The sequence below is a fragment of the Aedes albopictus genome, chromosome 3, assembly GCF_035046485.1.
Source record: "Aedes albopictus strain Foshan chromosome 3, AalbF5, whole genome shotgun sequence".
In the NCBI taxonomy this organism is placed as follows: Eukaryota; Metazoa; Arthropoda; class Insecta; order Diptera; family Culicidae; genus Aedes; species Aedes albopictus.
Window position 1 is genome coordinate 429,911,296 of NC_085138.1, and position 23,642 is coordinate 429,934,937.

At 39.9% G+C, this 23,642-nt stretch overlaps 1 protein-coding gene across 1 annotated transcript in view; it reads left to right on the forward strand.

Moving 5' to 3' along the window:
* The first annotated feature begins 15,915 nt into the window (after positions 1 to 15,915).
* The window catches only part of LOC115267997 (uncharacterized), a 105,412-nt gene continuing 97,685 nt past the window's right edge, over positions 15,916 to 23,642 (forward strand). The window contains exon 1 of the mRNA XM_029875876.2: positions 15,916 to 16,887. The gene's annotated coding sequence lies outside the window, so the exon portion shown is untranslated. The remainder of the gene's footprint in view (positions 16,888 to 23,642) is intronic.

Genomic DNA, 23,642 nt, shown 5'->3' on the forward strand with positions numbered 1-23,642 from the left:
GATTATTGAAGAAATATCGGGAGAAATCCATAAAGGAAGCCTACAGAAATCATTGTATGAATAGATACAAGTATTTCTGGAGGAATCTATGGAGAAGTCTGTTGATTGTTCTTACCAATATCCAAAACGCCAAAACGTACAATAGTTATAAAAGTAATTCCGGGTGTGCTTAAGTTTTGTTCAAATGTGCCATTAATAAATATTGGAATTATTATGTGAAGTTTTAAATTTTAGTTGACTGTCAAGGAAAAATTCTAGGGGGTGCCAAATTTGTTCTAGGGGGTGCCAGGCACCCCTGGAACCCCCCTAGCTACGCCAATGGTTCTAGTGCTCCAATCTTTTAAAATTTTGGAATGTGCATTGTCTAGCTAGTTTACTACCAGATTATGCAACAAAAAAGTTTGATTTTTCTTATCCCCATAAGATATGTAACTCTATGACATTTCCCCGAATTCCTTTACCCCGAATGACATTTCCCCGAAAATCTCAAAACGTAACCCTTTAAGTTAAACTTGACTTTTTTGAATACCTACTATAATTAAAAAAACTAATTTTAAAATCCCCAGATTGCTCCTGTGCTTCTTAACAACTTTGCCGAGGACGACAATATTCTATCTGCTCTGGATCCCGAGATATTGAAGTTGAAAATTTGACATAACAACTAACGCCACCTAGCGGCAAACTCATCAGCTAACTTATGAATCACCAGTTTGCCCTTGAGCTTTCCGGCACTTTCCTATCTGCTTTGGATGCTGAGATATTGAAGTTAAAATCATCACTTGACAACTAGCGCCACCTAGCGGCTAAATCGTTAACTAATTGGTGAATCACCAGATTGTTATTTCTTGATCTTCTGAGTAATTTTTCCGAAGACCCCATTGTCGTAAGGGGCTGTCCATTAATTACGTAAGGGTTTATGGGGGGAAGAGGGGTTTGAAAAATCTTACGCGCCATACAATTTTTTTGAGTTCTCATACAAAATATCTTACAAGGGGGGGAGGGGGTGTCGAAAAATCGCTAAAATTCCCTTACGTAATTAATGGACAGCCCCTAACGAAAGATGATTGCTTAAATCACAAACCCCTACATTCGAACCATCTCGGTTCCATCTCGAAACGGTGACATCCAATGAATACCCTACTAAACTTTCATTCAGTTCTCGTCCTTTATTACTGTTCACACGCTGGTTTGCATGGGAGTATTCTTTATTATTATTAATTTATTTTAAGGACCCTTTAACTGAATGGAAGTCATTCGGGTCCGGATGGGAGTATTCTAAATGGCAAGTTTGCTTTTAAATACACACATAATTAATTTTAATCATTTAACTCAGCGGTTTTCAGATCGTGCACCGCGGTGCACCAAGTCATGACAAGTGCACCGCAACGCTTCAGAAAAGTGCATGTTAAAGTTTAAATTTAAATTCATGAAAGGGTCGTGAAAAATAATTCGACTTAATTAGAACAACTGAACTATTGTAAGATGCTCCAAGGGATTGAGAGTAATATTTCCATTATTCCAGCCGGCGAATTAACCTTTAATACAGCAAAAACCGTCTCAGATATTCGCGAAGAATTATGGAACAAGTCTGCCAAAACTTTCCTAATAAATATAATATTTTTCCAAGAACTCGTAATGGATGTTCACAAGTACTGACCCTACAAGGCATCTGAAATGTATCTTCAATGAATGCGCTAAAAAATCTCAGAAGAAATTTTACTAATATTTCTGTGGCTTTGCTGAACTGCCGTTATACGTATAATTGTCCCATGTTATATGGGATTCCCATATGACATGGGACAATCGGGCGTAGAACGGCAGTGAATACCAGAGAAGAAATCTATCAATGATCTCGAAATCAGGTGAACGTGAACACACAACTCCTTCCGAATTGTCAGGAGTGCCTGGAAGGACTTTATCAAAAATATTGTCACTGTCAGTATATGCCATAGTTTTGAAAATACAGCAGCCAAGTGTCTTGCTAGAATTTTTTTAGAAATGCGTTGCGTTGCGTTGCGTTGCGTTGCGTGGTAACGGAGTAATTCGTAGATTGCAAAGTTGTCATGTTTAAACTTTAATACTCCTATTCCAATTGCTTATGGAATGCTATTTGGGAAGGAACAGCAATCCAATCAGAGGTTGAAGTAAAAAATACATGAAAACCTTCATTGCTGGCCACGCCCATCTTCTCCGTTACGAGGATAGGAAAGGATGTGGTGATATGACACCTACTTCACAAGAGGTCAGCGACTCACCGACCCCCCATAGGTGTCAAGGAGTTGGATATTTGGAATGGCCCAAATCATCACTATAAGCGAGTGATGCGACAAGATTCAGATTGTGTAAGTGTATTTGAGTAATTCATGTAGATGTGTTGGAGTGAAAGTGTTTTAGTGAAACGTTGGGAGTGACATAGCTAAGAAATTTTGTCACTCCATGGGCCTTTTTGATTCCGGGATGGGGCACAGGCATTTACACTGTGTCCTGGCTAACAAGCCTAGGCTTAAGCGCCATTGCTCGCTCTCTGAAACGAGAAGAAACACGTTATGTGGATTGGAAGGGATAGTAGGGATAGGATGATATCTATTTAGCGAGATGCCAGCGACTCACCGACGTTCTCGTAAATAGAAAGGAGTTGGGGTTTTGGTATGGATCTGTAATTAAGTTATGCGACTGGATCATTAAGGAATTAACTTCAATATTAAAAAAAAAAAATAAATACAGAAACAATGCTTTAAGGAAAGATCTCACCGAATTGTCAGGAAATGTTGGACGCTAGGTTAGACTCCTCTTCTCAGACGTATCCAGTTCCATCAACAGAATTAGCACAATCCCGTCCATCCCGTCACCCAGTCGGAAGGTGCAAAGTGGAAATAGCAGCAGTTTGATGCCATCGGTCCTCCACACAACCAACTCGGCATCCCGGATTCCAGGCGTTGTCCACACAGTCAACATGCTTGAGTTAGTGTTATATCTGCTTCATGTATTCGCACATGTTTTCCGGGAACCGATACCTGTCACCGGGAGTAACGAGTAACCAAAAAGCGTGGCGGTTTGACTGGTGTTGGTCGTATCGCTTATCACTAGACAGGGGTTTATTCTTCACCATCACAGATCTTCCACTTCCAAAAACTGAATGTCTCGCACTTTTCAAACACTTAATTGGATTAATTAATCCGCCTGTACCACATCAAGCATTAATCCCGAAGTTAAGGTAAACGAAAACGAAAAAAAAAATGACGAGCAAATTTTTTCTCTTGCTAGAATTTTTTTAGAAATCTAGTGAAAGTCATGGAAAAAACGTCTATCAAAAATTTTCTGGTGGCGATTTCCTAACCTCAAACCTACCTGTCCAACGAACGTAAATTCTTATATTATGACATCAAATTAGCTCATAGTTTGTAGAAACTATCGAGAATTGTCGTTTCCGTCCACTTTTAATTTGATTCAGATCCTGAATTCTCCGCAAATTCCAGTTTTAGAATCGTTGAAGAGGTAAAAAGAGAGGCTACGAGACGCTACTGCTAGAAATAATTCAGTAGTCTTGGAAGGACTGAGGACCGAGGTTCTTAAAAACAAAACACCACTAATTCGGCTCAAGTTCATTCATTATTTATAAAAATCTTGTCTGAAAGTTTCCAGAAACATTCTGAGCAAGAAAAAACGTAAGACAGTGTAAGTCATAATTGGTGGGGGAAAAACTAATGACGAGTGTATGCACCTTGGAATTGCTATGAAAAATTCGACAGCTTTTTTGACGAATTTGGAATTGTTTTTTTTTAACAATAATAAACATGTACACCGCGGAGCGATTTATTTCCAAAAAGTGCACCGCGAGCCGAAATGAATGAAAACCCCTGATTTAACTCATCGATCCGACCATAACCCATTATTTCAAGTTAATAAGATCTAAAATATCACTTTTCATAACTTTTGGAATCTTATAGTGGCACGAGTAGCAACTACTTCTCCGTAGCGCTTCTATCGGACAAATTGCCAAATAATTGGATGTTAGTTTGAACTGTACGGTAGATCTATTCTAGTACTTTAATTTTGTCAAGGAAAGTATGAAGCTATCTTTGAATACGCCTGAGATATTCTCCCACTCCCCCAATTAGGCGAATTCCTATAAGCTATGGGAGCTGCAAAACGGTGAGTCGATAATGAGAGCTTTCAACATAGCTCTTGTTTCTCACAAGCACAGCTAAGAGTTGTGTGCTTAGCTGGTGGTTCAGCCTGGGCGTTGTTGTCCTTCTGACTTCAGCTAGATTGAGCAGATACGTACCGAGCGTCTGTTCACCAAAGAGGGGCGGCTCAAACAGCGTCTATTCTGGCATCCAGCATCTGAGTATGAAATGCCTCTCCACCGGAAGCTATACCTAAGATGGCAACTCCACCACTACTGTTTTCGAAACCCAAAAAGCGTTTTTGGGAAGAAATTTGTGGGCTTCCTGGCCGAGCGGTTAGCGGCGTCAGTCGTTTAGGTGTCTCGTAAGCCTCGGAGTGTGGGTTCGATTCCCGCTCCAGACGGGGAAAACTTTTCGTCAGACGGAAAATACTCCACTGGGCCACTGGGTGTAATATGTGTTGTCCGTAGTCGAATGTTTGTAATGTTCAGTCTGTAGAGGCCGCAAGGTCGAAGACGGTGTAATTGTCTTTTTTTTTAAATTGAAAACAAAGATGACGAACTGCTTCAGTTCAACGGCAACGATTTTTTTTATCAATCCTAGCCCATCAGGGTAATCTGGCACAATTAGCCAATAAGACGTGCCGTTCGAAGCTTGAGATCCTAGGACTGAGCGAAGTCCGTTGGCCGAACTTTGGAGAACACAGATTAGCGTTGCACAGTGGGACGAAATCAAAAAAAGTGGGACATGGGTATTTACTCAGAAACTATTGGAATTAGCGTTATGTGGTCTTCTACAATGTTTCTTCATTTTACAAGTACTTTATTTTGATGTAATAAAATTTCACTTAAAGGGGGTATACACTTGGATAAAAAAAATAACTTTTTTATTTTACGTCAAAATTGAAAAATGTCTAAGAAAACATTGTAGATAATGTATTTAGAAGAAACTTTGTCGAAGACCAAAAAATTCTATCTCGCAGTTTAATAAAGTTATAGGGCAAAAATGGTGTATATGTCCCTTAAAATCGATTTTTCGAAATATCTTTTTTGAATGAATTTTCCCAGTTTTCCAATGTTCGGCAAAGTTGTAGATACTGCAAAAATACACATTTTTTCTGAAGACAGCAAATGGCTATCTTTTCGTTTAAAAGACTTAGGATTGTTTTTCTTACTTTTTTATACCAACTGTAGGGGGGTAGATCATACAGAATAGCGGCTATTAGCAGCTAATTTCCACGTTATGTTTTGCATGAACTTACACCCTTTCGATACATATGCAAAACATAACGGGATCGAGCGGGATTCACTACACTTTTTCAATTTATGTATCTTGAGATTTTAACACAAATACCCCACTTAACAAACAGTATGTTTGAAAGATGATTTCAAAACATTTTTTTTTGTATTTGATTAGTAAAGTTGTAGATGCATAGAAATACACTACCCGGCATAAGTATAGACCTACAAAAAATATTGCAGCAATATTGCATCACATTGACTGACCTCAATATCTCCAAATCCTGAGGACTTACAAAGATGCTGTCTTCAGCAAAGTTATTAAGCCCAAATAAGCAACCACTTTTCTAGAGCCGGTATTTTTGTACGTGTTCTGGTTTTAGATATATCGAGGTCAGTCAGTGAGTGTCAGAGTGTAATTTTTGAAAGTGATTTCAAACCAATCTAATATTCAAAGGTCAGAGCTGTTTACTGTTTAGTTTAAGGTTGATTTGAAGGAGAATACATACATACATACATTTATTTGTTCAACATCACATTTAAGACAAGACATAATCAACAATAGTACGTCACAATACTCGGTTTGTGGCTGCCGCTCTCATCCTCGGTCGCGCCCAATGCTCGCTAGGTCACGCTCCACCTGGCCCGCCCATCGTGCTCTCTGTGATCTACACCTTCTTGTGCCAACCGCGGTAGTAGAAAAAATATTATCTCCAAATAACTGTTTTTTTAATTTGTCTTTATTCCTATTAGTTCTCAGGATTTGATGTTTTTTACATAATCGAGCTTTGCAATCTGGTCTATTTGGTAAAACCGTGTATTTTTGAGCATCTACAACTTTGCAGATCAAAGGCAAAATAAAAAAAAATAAAATGAAAAAATCTTTTAAACATACTGTTTGTTAAGTGGGGTATTTGTGTTAAAATCTTACGATACATAAATTGAAAAAGTGTAGTGAATCCCGCTCGATCCCGTTGTGATTTGCATATGTATCGAAAGGGTGTAAGTTCATGCAAAACATAACGTGGAAATTAGCTGCTAATAGCCGCTATTCTGTATGATCTATCCCCCTAAAGTTGGTATAAAAAAGTAAGAAAAACATTCCTAAGTCTTTTAAACGAAAAGATAGGCATTTGCTGTCTTCAGAAAAAATGTGTATTTTTGCAGTATCTACAACTTTGCCGAACATTGGAAATCTGGGAAAATTCATTCTAAAAAGATATTTCGAAAAATCGATTTTAAGGGACATATACACCATTTTTGCCCTATAACTTTATTAAACTGCGAGATAGAATTTTTTGGTCTTCGACAAAGTTTCTTCTAAATACATTATCTACAATGTTTTCTTAGACATTTTTCAATTTTGACGTAAAATAAAAAAGTTATTTTTTTTATCTAAGTGTATACCACCCTTAAGTGAAATTTTATTACATCAAAATAAAGTACTTGTAAAATGAAGAAACATTGTAGAAGACCACATAACGCTAATTCCAATAGTTTCTGAGTAAATACCCATGTCCCACTTTTTTTGATTTCGTCCCACTGTGCGTCGGGTCAAATTATGTTATATGTACTCTGGCCTATGAGCCGAACACGCTCCTCGTCACCGTGGAGTTGGTTTCCTGCTCAGCGCTCACGTCCACGCTACGCTCATGAAGTGGGATCCGATTAATGAGAGGATGATTGGGGCCAGATTCAAAACACGGGTTCGAAACCTTACCATGATCAAATGTTACGCGCCAACCGATGCTACCGTATTGCAAGACAACGAGAACTTTTATAGTCAACTGAATGCTTTGGTGGATAAGATTCCGAAACGTATTATCATCATCATTATGGGCGACTTCAACGCAAAGGTTGGATACGGTAACTCGGACTATGAGCTTGAGCACGTCATGGGACGCCATGGTCTCGGAGAAATGAGCGAGAACGGAGAGTTGTTTGCAGAGTTTTGTGGTAATAATTACATACCCAACAACAGATTAATAATCCGCTCTTAAGCGTAATTTAAAAAAAAATGGCTAAATAAGCTGTTATTCAGCTATCATTGTTAGTAGGGTGGTGATTGGGAGGTCGCTCTTTCCGTATCGACCAGTAGTACACAAAGTGACATGGGTTTCCCGTGATGGCGTCACGGAAAATCAAATCGACCACATTTGCATCAGCCACCGGTGAGAAGAGTCTGGGCGAGCTACGCACCCGGAGAAAGCAGTGGATCACCGATGGCACCTGGAGGAAGATATAGGAACGAAGGAACGCCAAAGCCGCGATAGAGCGAGCGAAAACACGAGAAGCCAAAGCCGTAGCCCGTCAGCGCTATTCGGCTCTCGAGAAGGAAGTGAAACGCTCATGTAGGGTAAACAGGTATAATATGCCCCCCTTAAGCAGAAATGGCAATATATCTAAAACTGGCGCCTTATTCCATCTTTTGTTCACTGAAAATCGTTGTTTCTAAAGTCAGTGAAGTGTTGCATGCGAACTTTGCCTCTGGAGAGGTGGCTATGGAAGCTTTGAAACGTTTTTCGAAAACGTTCCAAAATTTGCCTTATCAAAACAAACGGAGCAATACGCCCCATCCAAAGAAAAACGTCCAGCCCCGTGATAAAACTGTCCCAGGCACGGGGATGCTACGGTGATCTGATTTTGTTGCCGCTTATCATGCGCAACCAGTGCTCACTAATACCAACATTCACTCAAGACAGCAGCGGGAGAAAATAAGGAAAAACGCACTTTGGCAAACAAAGTTTGCGAAAAGAGGTGTTGTGTGTCTTTTCACAAGCAATTCTCACTCTCTGTAGGAACTTTACCTAAACATCTACACTCCGAAATTGAAAACTATCAATCAATGCCGCTTTTTCAAGATCAACATTTTTTATTAGATCTAATGTGATGTAAGCGTTTTGCACCGATATCCCTCGTAAAAAGGTAAACATTCAAATTCCACGACCGTGTTGGTGAATATTTTGGCTGGACCATAAATTTATGCTCCACGTAAGGAGGCACAATCCAACCTGTCAAACTCCATAGTGAAAAAATAGGTTGCCGTCCCCTTGGTCCCAGGGGATAATTCCACCACATGCTTATCCTAGGAGGGTCTTTCAACAAGTGTTTAACTGCATAAAAGTTGCAAAATAACACAAGCGAACAGAACTAGCTTCGTTTACAATGAAGTCAGATTACAAGTGGTAAAATATTACGCAAAAAGCCTCGATTTCAGACTTTTTTATGTTTTTATTGCTTTTCTGTACCAATCAACTAACGGATCAGCTTGACGGCAATTATTCTTCAATATTTGAGATTTCTAATCGATCACGCATGCGAAAAGCGCTTGAATCGCTAGAAAATGAAGGGGGGCGTTTTGCCCCGGTGGGGCGCATTATACCCTTTTACCCTAGATGGAACAAAAGAGCGTGGACGAACTCCCTAGCCAACGAAGGCGAGAAAGCCGCAAACAGTGGGACTAAGATGAATGCTACGATGCCCATGAAGACACGTCTAGATACTTGGACAATTATTGACCGACCCGGCTGACCTTCGAAACGCAGGTTCGAGCACTTTGGAAACCTTTTTCAAGTGTCGGTCACACCATCAGCACCTCAGCATGATCCGCCAAGGGTTCAATGCATCACCCGTGTTAACACCGAAGCTCCATCAGTGCAGGATATAGAAACATCCATCCGTAGAATGAAATCGAACACCCGAGCAAAGGCAAATAACAAAATGATAACAAGTTCTGTTACCTGGTTATCATTCGCTTGATAACTGAGTTTGTTATCATTTAGGTTGAATTAAGAGCCAACATAACAAAAATGATAACTCAAATTTACTCCTCGAATATCAACATGATAAGAAGTTATGTTATCATTGAGTTCAAGTTGATAACTAATTGTGTTATACAATATTTTGTTAAACATTGCATTTAGTTATCACCATGAAAAAATACAGCTGATTGATAACTGGTTTTGTTATCAATTAGTTAGACCAAGCCCACTCGTGGGCTTCATACTACACACGCAACAGCACGTCGTTAACGATTTTTAATTTCGTTATCAACCCATTTTCGCACCGGTCGTTCGTTTCCATGTGAGTAAAATAATGATCGGTCACCTTTGCGCACCGGTGGTCTCTATTCTATCCGTACCATCGGTTTTTTGCACTTCTGTAAATCATCGCAATATTTTGTGTATTTCTGAAAACTGTTAGTAAAAATTGAATTCAAATATATAATTCTCTTGAAGATTTGCACCAGTTTTGGTGCAATAATTTATGATTGTATTTAATCCCGGAACTCAAGCAATCTTTTTTTAAATAATATGTTTGTTGCTTACTGTATGACTTGTAGGTTGAATTTTTATCTAAAATAATATCCATCTCTTCAATATTCGTGTTGCCTTTCTCGCAAGAAATTTATCTGAATTTGAGATTATGAGCATCTTTTTTAATAATTAGGTTTATTGAATAATTACATCCCTTGCATTTCCAACACATTTATAACGTAGTTGTCTCCTTTACAACTTCGCGTAGGTCAAGATTCTTGAATCCTGGTCATAGTAGAAGCTGTCTTCTAACAGTCTGCGATAAGTTTGCGCAACCTTTTTTCATTAACGTGTATTCATCAGCTAATTCTATACTCAGTCACAACCTTTTAGTTACAAAGCATTACTCGCAAATCTTAACATATATTGCGATCTTTTGGATGCTGGTATATGAATATTTTGTTGGAAGCGATTCTATGCGCTTGAAGTAGATTGCGTATTTGTCAAAGTACATAATGAGCCCACTCTCCTTTTTGGCACGTCATACAACAATTGTTGTATTTTAACATCCAACGCCTTGCTTTTTCTATAACGAGGAACCTACAATATGGCAGTCCTGCACACCGCCTATTTTAATTGGTGAAACTTGGCAGCTCGACTACATTTTTTAAGATTTTTATCGGTATGATTTAGTTTTTACAAAAAGAAATAACTGTAGTGTTTCTATGATATCTGAGTTGAGTTAGGTACAGTCAATGCATCTTTGAAAAATCGTAACTACTCTTATCTAATCTCATACACACGCGGAATCACCCTGGAAAGCAATCGTGTTACTTTTCTTGTCAATACTGATGCTTGCAGCATATCAGAGATATTACACATGCATCAAAGCAGCCTGGTCTACTTCGTTGTATTTATGCGCAAAGATGATTCTTCGAAATACTTGGAGTACAGAATATTTTATTTCGGCAAGGAACTTCTCGAATTTACAGGGGAGGAAGGATGCGTGGACGGTGAAGTTACCCATTTCGCACACTTTCTTCCTAATGTCTCGTTTATTTAATTTATATTTTTAAATTTATATTTAATAAACCACCTACTGACGACCACCATTTTTAAAAACAGCAATCAAACCAAAACTCTTTTGCCTTTTTGAAATATACACGACAAAACGAAACGCGAGGCACAGCTCTTTCAAAGCGGGGGATCTCAGCCCGGAAAGTGAAGAAAGAAAACCTTGTGGTCACTTATTACCGTCAAAAGGCATCTTTTCGGGTTAGAAAATACGCACATCTTCTCACCGGAATCTGCGTCGGATGACGATAATTTTGAAACTTGTCGGAACGAACTTCGCGAGTTATTTATTTGGACATTTTTCTAAATGTGCGAAACTAAGCTTTACTTGCTGCGTAGAAAACCCGGCTCAAACATGTACGTGTTAAAACAGCAAAACTCACTGAATCACTATACATTTCTTCAAATATTAGTTTCGAAACGATCGGCCGAATCAAAAACTAAAGGTGCGATTATGAGCAATCGTAACTATTTTTAAAAGAATATCAATACATTTTCGATATGAATGATCCTAAAATTGGCGAAGAAGCGAAAACTTTATTCATAACATACTTAAGCAAAGCTTGTCAATTTAAACCTATTATTATTTTTCTGCGTTTGTATTGTCACTCTATGTCAGACAATTTGTTGTGTTATTCGTGTAACGATCTATGATATTGATTGGTTGAAAATTTCAAATATTTGATGCAAACTAAAATAAATCCCTACCTATACAAAACAAGAAAATCATTCTCTAGAAACTATATATACCTGGCAACAAATCCATACTCATGTTCTTTCGTCTCCTCTTTACGCTACCCAGAGAGCTAAACGCGAGAGAGCGCACGAGCCTACCCAAGTAACATTTTAAGTTTTGTTCGGCTCTACAAGAGATCTTCATGACCAATTTTATAAAACTTGCAATAAAACTGAATCATACATCAAAACCTCTTGATAACCTCTTTAAGAGTACCTTCCGGCTAAGTGGACCACTCTCGGAGAGGTTTTGCAAATCGCATTAAGAGTAGCAATAAACTCGTTTTAAAACCTAGTTGAAAAATGTTCCATTCTCGTTTGTTGTTGTTTTTTTTTTTCAACAAAAACTATGACAGCTCAAGATGCAGAGAATCTTCTGCGATGGCACGTAAAGTTCAGGAGGATACATCATTCGTAAGTAGAATGCGATCATTTCAAAGTGATATTTCAGTAGTTATTGTGCTGGTAGGCTTATGCGCATTCGAATTTACCGTGAATATTGGGGTTGCAGAATCATAAAATTAATGCGCTTCGAAAATAGTGAATATTATCATCTTGGAATGAAATAAATCAATTTGTGAATTTAGTAAAACTATCCCGAACCACAAGAAAACTCAGCAGAGAGAGTTTATTTATGTGAGCATGGTATGAAAATGGTGGCAAACTATCAATTCATTTCTTATTTAAGCAAAATTAACTATTTTCCATTCACGTAAGCTAATTATTCAATATGGCGACGACCATAGTCAGCGAAAGTAAAACGAAAGCAAGTTTACTTTTATGATGACCGCAATAAACCTAGCAGTGTCGTAGTTTTTGCTTTTCCAACAACAGATGTCGTTACTAATCGAACGGATCGCCATCTGTTGAGAGTTTTAACAGTTTTATTGCGGTAATAATGATTGCCAGAAAGTTTACATATCGGAAAGTTTTGTTTACTCTTAAAATCTGTCTTTATGAATATCTTCAAGTATACTATAAAACATTTTATCAATGGTTTTCATAAAAGCAGTCATAAAACTGTGAGTTTTAATTATTGCTGTATAAAACCTTAATAAAAATCGATCAAAACCAATCAGCAATGAAATTGTTACTTGGGTACGGATAGAGATCGTACTTTGCGTGTCTCTATATTCTAAGCCCTGCTACGAACCGTACGTAAACTTTTCGCTTTCGAGCCCTACTTAGCAGCGACCGGTGCGGTTCGCTTCTTTGTTCGGGGCTCTACTTAACGTTAAAACGCTTGATTGAGCCCATGAGTGGGCTTGGTCTTATAATTCAGAGCTATTTTATCGACGAAAATAGTAAAAATCTATTTCATCGACATCGTCAGCAATTGAAAAAAAGTTTCTTATAATTTTCAACCCATGTTTTCAACTATTGCGCCCAGCGGGTCTCGAACCCTGATCGAGTGATTGCCGGTCGCCGCCAATAGCCCCTATACCCACGGGACTAAGTGAGAGTGAGAGTAATTGAAAGCAACGCCTTCGTACTACAGTCGCATTGAAGGTGGAAAGCTGAATCTATTTTTAGATTCCAGGTTCATCAGACTCTCATTTTGGGGAAAGCTTTGAAATATGCGTTAGGAAACCAATAACATATTTTGTTATCATTTAGTATTTTATGTTATCGCGATAGATCAAAATTATCGATAACTAAATTTGTTATCATTAGTTATCATCAATTGCAAAAGATGATAACAAAAATAACTAAATGATAACACTGATAACACAGTTTATCAAAGTGATATCACTTCGTTATCCGCTTTTTCTCGGGCAGAGTCCCTGGGGTCGATCGCATATCAGCCTAGATACTCAAAGCTGACGTCATCGAATCTGCACAACTACTGCATCATTTGTGGGAAATCGCGACAATTCCGGCCGACTGGATGCACGGCGTCTTAGTAAAAGTACCCAAAAAGGATGACCTGACTGTATGCGATAATTGGCGGGGCATTATGTCCTCTGCAAAGTGATCCTTAACCGGATACAGGAGAAGATTGACACAGCTCTCCGCCGCAAGCAGGATTCCGTGCCGGACGATCCTGTGTGGACCATATAGTCACGCTCCGAATTATCCTGGAGCAAATCAATGAATTCCATGAGTCTCTCTAGCTGGTGTTTATTGATTACGAAAAAGCTTTCGACCGTCTCAACCATGAAAACATGTGGGGAGCCCTCAGGCGCAAGGATCTCATTGAGAAAATCATCGGCCTGATTGAAGCACAGGGCATTTTCGTGCAGAGTACTGCACAACGGTGGCTTGACCGATCCCATCCAGGTCGTTGCTGGAGTGAGACTATACCGCTACTGTTCCTCATTGTAATCGACGAGATCCTGGTAGGTGCGATTGATTGTGAACCAAATCTCGTGGGTTGCTGTGGCAGCCCATTACCATGGAGCACCTAAATGCCTTCGAATTGGCTGATGGCGATACTCTTCTAGCTCAACGGCGCTCTGATATGCAGAGCAATCTCGATGATCTTGCCAATCGCTCCTCGGTGACAGGTATTGATATCAACGTCAACAAGACCAATTAGTTGGATGTGAACACGGTCAACCCTTCCAGCTTTACGGTAGCTGAGCAAGCAGTGGAGAATATTGAAAGCTTCCAATATCTTGGTAGCCAAATGGCGGCCGATGGTGGCACCAAGATCGACATAAGGGTACGGGTCAAGAAGGCTAGGGCTGTTTTTGCGAGTTTAAGAAATGTATTGAAAAACAATTAGATTATTCGACACACCACAATCCGAATTTTCAACTCGAACGTGAAATCTGTGCTGCACGCCAGTGAAACTTTGTTGTATCAGTGGAGGACACTCAACTGCTGCAGGTTTTTATCAATAGATGCCAGCGGTATATAATTCGTGGCATCCCAATTGGATCTCCAACGTGGAATTTCATCGGCGATGTCATCAAAAACCGATACCGGGAATTTTTTTCGGCTTTCAGTCTTTGAAGCGGTCAGAACTAGATCATGTTTTCTACGCCCGACGTTTCGATTGTTTATTCAATCTTCCTCAAGGGTTAGAAAAGTTTTGTTCTTCGTCTGGTGGTTTGTTTTTGTTTACCACCAGACGAAGAACAAAACATTTCTAACCCTTGAGAAAGATTGAATAAACAATCGAAACGTCGGGCGTAGAAAACATGATCTAGTTCTGACCGCTTCAAAGACTGAAAGCCGAAAAAGTTTCCCGGTACAAACTCCCAGCAGTCGAAAGCATCCAAGTCAAAAGCCGATAGCGACAGAAATTCGGAAGCGTAAGTGGAGGTGAGTCGGTCACACTCTACGCAGGGGCGGGAACGCAATCTGCAAGCAAGCGTTAGACAGCGACAGCGAGCTGTTCCCAACGTGATGCATTGGGGAGGTTAATATTTATTGAGATATAGTAACACAACTGAAAATCCAAACTTCATATTTGGCGCTGTTCATAAACTACGTAGACTCATTTTGAGCCATCTCAGAATCACCCCCCCCCCCCCTGGAAACTGTCGTCCTTACAAAACTTTGGCCTAAACTAAACCTACCTACCCCTACGAGTCTACGTAGTTTATGGACAGGCTCTTTATACTTAAGGCGAAACTGGAAGCTTTTTCTCATTTTTTCGGTTTTTGATTTTTTATTAAGGACAGACTTGTTAGAATCCCAAGATGGCCGTCACAATGGCTGACTTTGGCACCTACTCACGATTTCGAGGGCACAAATCTCTTCGTAAACAAAACCAGCGCACCTGAGTTTGTTATTTTAAGCTTATCACAAGTGAGCAAGAACAGAATAATAAAATGCAATGTTGTTAAAAGCTTGCTTCTTGAGATTTGTGCGTCTAAAGTTCTGGTGCGCTGTTGAAGCGGGATTTCAAGAAGTTTGTCCTTAAATAACGAAGCAATATTTTCAAAATCGGTTTTCGTGCACATGTAGAGTATGGATTAAGGAATCTTCTGATTTTTTTTTTTTTTGAGGTGGAAAATGTTTTCCATTTTTCCAGAAACAATTTTTTCGTGAAATTTTGTTCAAAAATGGTTTCTGCAAAAACGAAAAACATTTTCCACTACAAAAAAAATCAGAAGATACCTTGATCCATACTCTACATGTGTACGAAAACCGATTTTAAAAATATTGCTTCGTTATTTAATAAAAAATCAAAAACCAAAAAGTGAGGAATTGCTTCCAGTTTCGCCGTAACTCTATGTCAATCATCAACCAATTTCAAAGTTATTGATAACATAAAACATACATTCTACTTTCTTACTACAGGTTTCTCGTTCATCGAGAGAACACAACCCGACAATGTTCGAAAAATCATCCCGAACCCGATTGCAGCCTTCATCCCGAGTAAAACAGAATCCTCAAAATCACGAAGACGAAGATGTGATCAGGCGGCATCCACCCGAATGGCAACATAAACACCGAGCAAACATGCCGTTTACCACCCGACCCGACGACCGACGACCGACAACCAACCGACACGACAAGACCGCGATAAGGCTCAACGCGGAAAATAAGCCGGCTAGCAAATGCCCTGGCCGGCCACAACACAATGCGAATGCGGTGCAACTCTAAAAGCAAGCATAGAACGCGTGGCGAATCACAGCCGGGCGTCAGTCGTTTGCGAAGCGTCGTCGTGAGCAGGTTGGAAAAGCGAGCGGGAAAATCCGTACTGCCCATCGCTGTCCCGGGAAAACCATGTGCGTTTGATGGTACAGGAAAGTGTTATACCGTTTGAATCAAGAAGTTGAATATAAGTTTAGTTTGAAGTGGAAGATTTTTTATAGTGAAGTTGATGTTTTGAAATTGTTATATTTATGCTTAGCATTGTGTTCATTATCTGAGATTCCGCTGGAATAATTTAAGTCGAAACAGAAAACGGAAAAGTTGTGCACTGCGGGTCAATTAAGCAGTGAAAAACTTCGTGTAATTAAAAGCATACCATTGTGAGTTGAAAATAGTGCTATAGACCCCCGAGATAAGCGACCAGAAGTAAACAGTGAACGACCGTGCTACATACAGTCGTTGGATGTAATTTACTCAAATTCTACTATTGCATGTCAAAGCATTTCCCGCCATCCTTCCCAGGAGCGTACGTTGCGGCTTAAATTGATTAGAGCACGAAAAGTTCCTCCTGGTAGCTACGGTTCGGAATAGTGAACAGTGAATGTGTTCGACAGTTTAAACGAAACGGGATTGTAACAGTCGGTGACGGTGGCAACAACAACGGTTCGAATAGTTCCTGTTGGATAGCTTGATGAACTTTTGCAAACTCGATCCATCGAACGAACAACGGTTTGGCTTTAAACCGGCTCAAGGACTTCAACGCATGACTAGCCACATCCAGAAGGCAGCCCTACTCTAGGCACAGAAGGTTAACCAGAACAAGAACACCCGCCATCGACAAGGTTTGTTTGCGACAATCTGCGCACTCAACGCACAAAAGAAAACAGCATTGCAAAACATCTGCAGGTAGGCACAACAAGTACACACTACGAGTACAAAACATCCAAGCGAGCTCACCAACGGACGGTACTTGTACTTATCCATATGAAGTTATGCTTTTATAGTAAGGCGGAACCGGTCCGGTGAAAATTAAACAGAATCTAGTTTTGTCCGGTAGCACCGAGATGCACCGACCGCCAGAGAATGACCGGGGTGGCGGCGCGGGCGGTGCAAGTTTATCATTACGAGCCAACATAAGCATAAGCAATCATGATGACGTTGAGTGATGGTTATCTGTCAATTGGCATGCATTTCGAATTAATGGACTCTGTGAGAGACTAAGGGGAATTCGACATGGGATGACATGTATGGGATTGTTAATGGGATTCGTTCTAGTTCATGTTGGCAGTTGAACTATGTATGATTTTTATAAGAGACAATGCCCAAAAATAGATTGTTGTCTACATACCTGTGGTCCATTGACTTTTTTGCTCAATATGCCACAAATCTAACCACAAGTTCAAAAAGCTTTAGAGCTTTTAATATTATTTAAATTACTCAAAAATCCTAAATTGACTCTATAGAGCACTACTTAAATTAAGCATAAATATAGTAGTACCGACGGAGCTCAACAAAATTGGCGCATGACATTTTGAATTTCTAATATTAATACTAAAAATAAACAAGTAAAACTTGAAGAACACTTACTTGATTATTTTCATTTAAATTAATTATGGATGAATTAGATTTGTATGAAATCAAACTATTTTTCAATGTCTATTCAAGACTTTGTTTCAGCTTCAAACGATTTATGTTGTGCAATGCATTACTTTATTTATTAGCTTATCATTTGTTTTCAGCACTTCAGAAATCTTCAAAGTGGTTCCGAACTACCTTTATGACTTTGTGAAAATTCAGTCTCAAATGTTAATATACTTTCCTCTATTAAAAACAATGTTCTCGGGAAAAAATAGTCAAATATAGTGTATGAAACACTTCCATTCAAATATGTATAAATAAATTGGATTTCAGGCACACTAAACTGTTTTTAAATATTTATTCAATAGGCAAAACTCCTGGGCCAGATTTTAGAAAAGCAAGACCAGTTCTTAATTTCCTACAAAGAGATCTCAGCAAAATTAAACATGCTTGACTATAAAAACAAGAGAGTAGTTAAAAATTTCAAAAAAAAAATCCGTTGGGCCACTGGGCGTCGTTGACCAATAGTGTTAGTAATACTCAGTCTGTGTAGCCTCTAGCTGAAGACGATTAATCAAATTTGAAAGGCATACAATTGTATTTTTGCCTTTCTCGTACACTAAGTGTACTGGAAAGGCTATATGTTCACTCCAAAAATGACTTTTCGATAGAAGGCCCGGATGGTCGAGTCACATATACCAATCAACTCAGCTCGACGAATTGAGGTGATGTCTGTGTGTATGTATGTGTGTGTGTATGTATGTGTGTGTGTATGTGTGTATGTGTGTATGTGTGTGTACAAAAAAAACTCACATCACTTTTTGGTAGTAAACCTGAACCGATTTTAATGACCGACGGTTCATTCGACGGGGAATCTGGTCCCATTATTTCCTATTGAAAATGGTTTGGATCGGTACAGCCGTTCCGGAGTTATGGCCATTTAGGTGTTCCGGATCGGTACCCCAGGAAGGGGTCAGATATGAAAACGCTACAAACCCATCCATGCGACACATCAAACTACGGCATTTTCGATAACTTGATGAACGGTAAGCAGAAAAATGGTCTCAGACCATATCTGAACCGGTAGTGTCCCGGAACCGGTTCCGGGTGTCCCGCCGGAAGTTGTCAAACATAAAAGTGCACTAAACCCATGCATGCGGCATATCAACCCGCAGCTTTTTCGATACCCTGATGAACAGTAAGAAGGAATACATTCTCAGACCATATTGGAACCGGTAGTATTCCGGAACCGGTTCCAGATGTCCCGCTGGAGGTGGCCAAGTATAAAAGTTAACCAAACCCATGCATGCGACATATCAAATAGTGGCTTTTTTGACATCCTGATGAAAGGTAAGCAGGAAAATATTCTCAGACCATATTTGAACCGGTTGTGTTCCGAAACCGGTTCCGAGTGTCCCGCCGGAAGTGGCCAAATATGAAATTGAACTAAATCCATGCATGCGACATATCAAACCGCAGCTTTTTCGATAACCTGATGAACAGTATGCAGGAAAGCATTCTCAGAATATATCGGAACCAGTAGTGTTCCGGAACCGGTTCCAGATGTCCCGCCAGAGGTGGCCAAGTTTAAAAGTTAACCAAACCCATACATGCGGCATATCAAATAGTGGCTTTTTTGATATCCTGATGAACAGTCAGCAAGAAAATATTCTCAGACCATATGTATCTGAACCGGTAGTGATCCGGAACCGGTTCCGAGTGTCCCGCCGGAAATGACCAAACAAAAAAGTGAACCAATCCCATGCGACAAATCAAATTGCGGATTTTTAGGTATCTTGATTGGCAAAAAAAAGGTTTCCGGCCATATTTGGAACAACCGGTAGTATTCCTCACCGTTTAAGGGTGCCCCATCGGAAGTGATCAAATGGGAAGGAGAACCAACCCCATAAATAGCTGTTTTGGTAACCTGATGAACGGTTAACAAGAGAAACAATAATATACCACACTTTGGAAAACCAATACTGTGCCAAAACCGGTTCCAGGTGCTCCGCCGGAAGTGGTCAAATGTAGAACGGAACCAAACGCATGCACACCGCGCATTAAAAATCGGCTTTTTCGATGACGCGTAAAACGGTCAGCAAGAAAAGTCTCAGGCCACTTTAAGACTACCGGTAGTGTACCGGAACCACTTTCGAGTGTCTCGCCGGAACTGGCGAAATGCACAAATAAGTGTTTGACAGTACATCAAATAGTAGCTTTTTTGAATACACGATGATCGATTCGTAAGAACATAGCCTCAGACCATATTTTAGACAACCGGTAGTGTCCCGATACCAGTTCTGGGTGTCCCACTGGAAGTGGCCAAATGTAAAAGTGATCTATACCCACCCATGCATGAGATAAATCAAATCGTGTTTTTTTTTGGGTAACCTAATGAACGTTAGCAATGAAATAGTCTCAGACTATATTTGGGAGACCCGGTGTGTTCCGGAACCTGTTCCGGTACCGCATCGAAAGTAACCAAATGTACCATGCAACATATTACATCACGGCTTTTTGAATAACCCGAGGAACGGTTAACTAGTAAATAGGCTCACACCACATTACAGACTACCGGTAGGGTTGCACAACTAGCGTTTGGTGCTTCGCTGGAACTACGAAAGTAAATAAAATGAATGCAAGCGATAAATATGTGTAAGAGAACAAAATCTTACAAATTAAACCCACATACAAACAGACTATACTCGCACTATACTCACTACTTATCGCTCTTGTTTTCAACGGTCAATAAGATATAGCCCAAATGTTCAGAAAAAAATTTTGTGATCTGTGATTGTGTAAAGAGTTATAGCTTAGCTTGCAAGTATCGTCTTGATATTGATCAGCCTCCAGTGTTAGTGAAGGTGCTCAACAAAGTTCTCAAGCAGTCAACTGAGAAGTCTGATATTTTTCAGCCCTGCTTATACGTTGAACATAACGTCGGACTATGTGCAATCAATAAGTTTTAAGTCAATTCAAAGATGTCTTTGATAAAATGCTTGCTTTTCTATAAAAATATTCGGATTCAGAAACACTTTGACTTACGTTTTCGGAAAGATTGTGAGAACATGTTCGACGAGAAAGGCACTATCACCACTAGGTGGATTAATTTGGGTTTTTTTTTGAAAATACCAGCTTTTTGCCTTTCTCGTACACCAAGGTGTACCGAAAGGCTATACGTTCACTCCAAAAACGAAAATTTGATAGAGCCTCCGGAGGGGTCAAGTCTTATATACCAATCGACTCAGCTCGACGAATTGAGGTGATGTCTGTGTGTGTATGTGTGTGTGTGTGTATGTGTGTGTGTGTATGTGTGTGTACAAAAGAAACTCACATCACTTTTTGGCAGTAAACCTCAACCGATTTTATTGACCGACGGTTCATTCGACGCGGAATCTGGTCCCATTGTTTCCTATTGAAAATGGTTCAGATCGGTCCAGCCGTTCCGGAGTTATGGCCATTTAGGTGTTCCGGACCGGTACCCCAGGAAGGGGCCAGATATGAAAACGCTACAAACCCATCCATGCGGCACATCAAACTACGGCATTTTCGATAACTTAATGAATGGTAAGCAGAAAAATAGTCTCTGACCATATCTGAACCGGTAGTGCCCCAGAACCGGTTCCGGGTGTCCCGCCGGAAGTGACCAAACATAAAAGTGAACTAAACTCATGCATGCGACATATCAAACCGCAGCTTTTTCGATAACGTGGTGAACAGTAAGCAGGAAAACATTCTCAGACCATATCTGAACCGGTAGTGTTCCAGAACCGGTTGCAAATGTCCCGCCGGAAGTGGCCAAGTATTAAAGTTAACCAAACCCATGTATGCGACATATCAAATAATGGCTTTTTTGATATCCTGATGAACAGTAAGCAGGATAATATTCTCAGACCATATCTGAACCGGTTGTGTCCCGGAACCGGTTCCGGGTGTCCCGTTGGAAGTAGCCAAATATAAAATTGAAATAAAACCATGCATGTGACATATCAAACCACAGCTTTTTCGATAACCTGATGAACAGTAAGCAGGAAAGCATTCTCAGACTATATCGGAACCGGTTCCAGATGTTCCGCCGGAGGTGGCAATGTATAAAAGTTAATTAAACCCATGCAAGGGGCATATCAAATCGTGGCTTTTTTGATATCCTGATGAACAGTAAGCAGGAAAATATTTTCAGAATATATCTGAATCGTTTGTGATCCAGAACCGGTTCCGGGTGTCGAACCGGAAATGGCCAAATATAAAAGCGAACCAAACCCATGCAAGCGACACATCAAATCGCGAATTTTAAGGCATCTTGATTTGACAAAAAAAAGTTTCCGTCCATATTGGGGACAACTGGTAGTGTTCCGCAACCGATTACGGTTGCCCCATCGGAAGTGGTCAAATGTAAAGGAGAACCAAACCCATAAATTCGACACATTTAATGACTTTTTAGGTAAGCTGATGAACGGTTAACAAAAAAAATCATAGACCATACTTTGGAAAACCAATAGTGTGCCGAAACCGGTTCCAGGTACCCCGACGGAAGTGGTCAAATGTAGGAAAAAACCAAACGCATACTCGCAGCTCACTAAATAACGGTTTCTTCGATAACGCGAAGAACGGTCAGCAAGAAAATAGTCTCAGGTCAGTAGTGTTCCGGAACCAGATTCGAGAGCCTCGCCGGAACTGGCGAAATGCACGAATGAACCAAACCCATACATGCATTACATCAATTTGCGACTTTTTAGGAGAACTGATTAATAATTTGCATGAAACTAGTCTAAGACCACATCAGGGACAATCGGTAAGTGGTAAAATGTGAACCGAAAGTTGTAAATGTGAAATTGAATCAAATCCATGCGTGCCGTACCATAAAATCACGCTAATTCGACAATGATTGCTGTCAAATTACCTGTGTAAACTTTCAATTCCATAAACTAGCTCTATTTTAGTTTTGTTTAGATTGTATGATTTGTTTTTGAACACAAATCTTACAGATATTGTGGTGGTACGAATTGATAGCTTGTACATTTTACGATTGTTGGCTTCCGAGGTTCACTGCGGTTGATCACCAAACGGATCAGGTGTCGGAATGCACCAAATTAGAACTTTCGGAAGTAGCAGCTGCACGAGGAGCCGCTGCGGGTGTAAGTAACATCACAATATCGTATCATTCGTATTTACAGTGTATTACACTGTGACATTTGATCATTTTTTCAATTCAACAAATTTCGAATGAGCGGGGTACAAGTTAAAAAGTGTCATTAAAGAGTGATGAATACGCGGGGTTTGACAGTACATCAAATAGCAGCTTTTTTGATAACTTCTTCTTCTTCTTTATAGCTCGACGTTCGCATTAGAACTTGGCCTGCCTCTCTTCTACTTAGTGTTCTTTAGAGCACATCCACAGTTAATAATTGAAGGGTTTTCTTTCCCGCCATTGCATGAATTTGTATATTGTGAGGCAAGTTCAATGATGCACTATGCTCAGGAAGTCGAGAAAATGTTCCCGACCGGAACGGGATTCAAACCCGCCGTTTCCGGATTGGCGATTCATAGCCTTAACCACTAGGCCAACTGGAGACCCTTTTTTGATAACACGATGATCGATTCGTAAGAACATAGCCTCAGACCATATTTTAGACAACCGGTAGTGTCCCGAAACTAGTTCTGGGTGTCCCACTGGAAGTGATCAAATGTAAAAGTGATTTGTACCCATGCATAAGATAAATCAAATCGTGTTTTTTTAGGTAACCTGATGTACGTTAGCAATGATATTGCCTAAGACTATATTTGGGAGACCCGGTGGTGCTCCGGAACCTGTTCCGGAAAGTAACCAAATGTACCATGCGACACATCACATCACGGCTTTTTTTTAATAACCTGAGGAACGGTTAACTAGAAAATAGGCTCATACCACATTAGAGGCTACTGGTAGGGTTGCACAACCAGCGTTTGATGCTTCGCCGGAACTACGAAAGTAAATAAAATCAATGCAAGCGATAAATATGTGTAAGAGAACAAAATCCTGACATATTAAACCCACATACAAACAGATGTCTCACTATACTCACTACGTTCTTGTTTTTAACGGT